The sequence below is a fragment of the Pongo abelii genome, chromosome 8 (genome assembly GCF_028885655.2).
Source record: "Pongo abelii isolate AG06213 chromosome 8, NHGRI_mPonAbe1-v2.0_pri, whole genome shotgun sequence".
Classification (NCBI taxonomy): Eukaryota; Metazoa; Chordata; class Mammalia; order Primates; family Hominidae; genus Pongo; species Pongo abelii.
Genome location: NC_071993.2, coordinates 113,570,430 through 113,573,892, shown reverse-complemented (window position 1 = coordinate 113,573,892; position 3,463 = coordinate 113,570,430). Strand labels below are relative to the sequence as shown.

At 40.5% G+C, this 3,463-nt stretch overlaps 1 pseudogene; it reads right to left on the bottom strand.

Annotated features, from left to right (window-relative positions):
- Nucleotides 1-493: 493 nt before the first annotated feature.
- On the bottom strand, nt 494-1,519 carry LOC129048528 (large ribosomal subunit protein uL23-like; annotated as a pseudogene).
- Between the last annotated feature and the right edge of the window lie 1,944 nt (nt 1,520-3,463).

Sequence of the window (3,463 nt, the reverse complement as noted above, 5' to 3'; positions counted from 1 at the left end):
AGCCAGTTGGGTGACTTCCAGCTCAGGACATTAGCTTTTTAATTTACACTGGCTCTTGGTCAGCTTCCAAGTTCAAGTCAAGGTGTTGATTTTAACCTAATGTTCAAACTTCTAAAGCACTGGCTACTGTAGTTGCAATAGTACAATTTGCATTTTTGGTTCTGCAAACCTAGCTGCCTTAGTTTGATGGCTAAATTGTAGCCTCATTTCTAGAGCCCCTACCATGGTTACTATAACCCCCTCTTTTTATTGCCTCTGCCTCCCACTCTGAAAAAAAGATTTTATTTAAGACATATTCATTGATGGGAAAATCTAGCACTGGCATCAATAGAATTAAAACATCCACATGAGCTCTAAGAAAGACCTTCAATTTTGCTTACTGTTTCAACTGCCTTCCTTCTTTCCTTCCTTCCTTCCTTCCTTCCTCTCTCTATTTTCTTTTCTTTTCTTGTGAAAAGCTATATATATTTAGAATTAGCCATCCAGACTTAATTTAGATGACTCCAATTTTGGTGACAACATCCAAAGCATTGTAATCAGGAGCCAGTTTAACATATATGCCTTCTCTTCATCAGGACTGTGATGGTTAATATTGAGTTTCAATTTGACTGGATTGAAGAATGCAAACTATTTTTCCTGGGTATTTCTGGGAGAGTGTTGCCAAAGGAGACTAACACTTGAATCAGTGGACTGAGGGAAGCAGACCCACCCTCAACCTAGGTGGGCACCATCTAATCAGCTGCCAGCATGGCTAGAATAAAGCAGGCAGACAAATGTGGAAGGACTTGATTTGCTGAGTCTTCCAGGCTTCATCTTTCTCCCTTGCGGGATGCTTTCTGCCATTGAACATTAGACTCCAAGTTCTTCAGCTTTTGGACTCTTGGACTTACATCAGTGATTTACCAGGGGCTCTTGGGCCTTCGGCCACCTACTGAAGGCTGCACTGTCGGCTTCCCTACTTTTGAGGTTATGGGACTTGGACTGACTTCCTTGTTCCTCAGCTTGCAGATGGCCTATTATGGGACCATCACCTTGTGATCGTGTGAGTCAATACTCCTTAATAAACTTCCTCCCATTTATATATCTATCCTATTAGTTCTGTCCTTTTAGAGAACCCTGACTAATACAAGACCTAATCAGGATGTTGACCTTGGCCACATCAGTGTCATAGAGCTTCTTCACAGCCTGTTTGATCTGGTGCTTGTTGGCTTTAACATCCACAATGAACACAAGTGTGTTTTTGTCTTCTGTCTTCTTCATGGTAGACTAAGTTGTCAGTGGAAACTTGGTGATAGCATAGTGGTCAAGCTTGTTTCTCCTGGGGGCAGTCTTTTGAAGACACTTGGGGTGCTTCAGGAGTCATAGTGTCTTGGGCCGCCGGAAGGTGGGTGACTTGCAGATCTTTTTTTTTCTTGTGGCTGTGGACATCTTTTAGCACTGCCTTCTTGGCCTTCAAAGCCTTCACTTTGGCTTTGGCTTTAGGAGGGGCAGGAGCTTCCTTCTTTGCCTTCAGCAACATCTTGTAAAAAAAAAGGTCAAATGCCTTTATTACATGTATCCACTGTATTTTTTTTATTGTGGTAGGAAGTACACAACATAAGATTTACCATCTTAGCCATTTTTAAGTATACAGTACTGTAGCATTAACCAAATGCACGTCGTGCAACAGATCATTGCTAGATCATATGGTAATTCTATTTTTACTTTTCTCAGCAGTCTCCATAGTGTTTTCCATAGTGGCTGAACCATTGTATTCCCACAAACAGTGCACAAGTCTTACAATTTCTCCACATGTTTGTGAACACTTCTTATTTTCTGTTGTTGTTATTGTTGTTTGTTTGTTGAGACAGGGTTTTGCTCTGCCACCCAGACTGGAGTGCTGCAGTGTAATCACTGCTCACTGCAGTCTTCACCTCCTGGGCTCAAGTGATCCTCTTGCCTTAGCCTCCTGAGTAGACAGGATCACAGGTATGAATCACCATGCCAGGCTAAATTTTGTAGAGATGGGATTTCACCATGTTGCCCAGGCTGGTATCAAATGCCTGAGCTCAGATAATCCTCCTTGCCTCAGCCTCCCAAAGTGCTGAGATTACAGATGTGAGCTACCATGACCGGCAGTTTGTGGGGTTTTTTTGTTTTTGTTTTTATAGTGGTCATCCTGAGAAGCGCGAAGTGATAATTCACTGTAGTTTTTTCATTTGCATTTCCCTAATGATTAGTCATGTTGAGCATGCCCCAGTCAGATAGCAAATCATCCTTCACCATTATAAGATGGCAAAGCAGAAATTAAAACAAAAAGAGTACTCAAGGAAATAAGAATAACTTAGCATAGATAAGAGATTTTTGAAAGAATATAAAATAGAAGAGAAACTTTAGAACTTGGAACCTAGATATTTTGGGTGGGGGAGGGTTGAAGAAAAAGAGAGACAAAGGGGATTAAAAAATGCAAGAAGGGTAGTGGGACTCAAAGATTGTTTAGAGATTGGATTTGGAGAGGCCACACAGACCAGAGACGAGGCAGTATGCAGCACTGTTTTATTCTACTCAAGCACATGTCAACACAGCCTAGGTGCTGATTTAGTGACTACAGACCATATTGTCTCTAGATGCATTATCAACTTCCACTATCTACTCTAAGGAGTGTAAAGGGATCTAGTCAAAAGCCAATCATGCACATTAACTGCTATGTCACTAATTTACAACTCAGCAAGAATAACTCCCATCTGCGACCTGAGCTATGTTAGGTTTTCACTGAGTTTATGCCATGTGAGTAATTTGCCTCACTCCCTTCCCATTTTAATGTTCGAAGATTCAACAGTCTTGGGAACCTAGAGGTTCCCAATAATTTGGCCCATGCCAATAATTTTTTGGAGCTAATAAAATGAGCTCTACATAGATCCTGATTTGGGAGAGTGACAAAATGTATACCCAATTTGGATATATGGGAAAGACATGCTTTTTGTTTGCTATGGGCTGCCTATACATATGCTTGTTGACTGTGAGTAATATGCATGGCATTTAAACAAATGGAGCCATTGATAATTTCCACAATGTGTGTCTAAAAGAGAGCAGCCAAAGTGGTCTGGAATGAACTAAGTCGTGTCATAGGAGAAATAATTGAAGGACCAGGAAATGCTTAATTTGGACTAGAGAATGGCTAGGGAACTTGAGGGCCGTACTCATACATCATTCTGTATAGACTACTTCACTTCTGATTTGAATACAAATCAGACGCGAATGATGTAAAAAAATAAATTCTGAATGATTCCAATGGCTGACATAAGGGCCAGATATTAGAAAGTATAAGAAGAAAGAATTTAGGCCAATTTAAGAAGGCACTTTGTAATTGAGTGTTCTATCATGGGATGGGATTTCTTCTGGTAAGCATTCAAATACAAGCTACCAATGAAACAGAAACATTTTGTAGGTTGTTCAGATATCATGCAAGGATTAACTTTAAAGT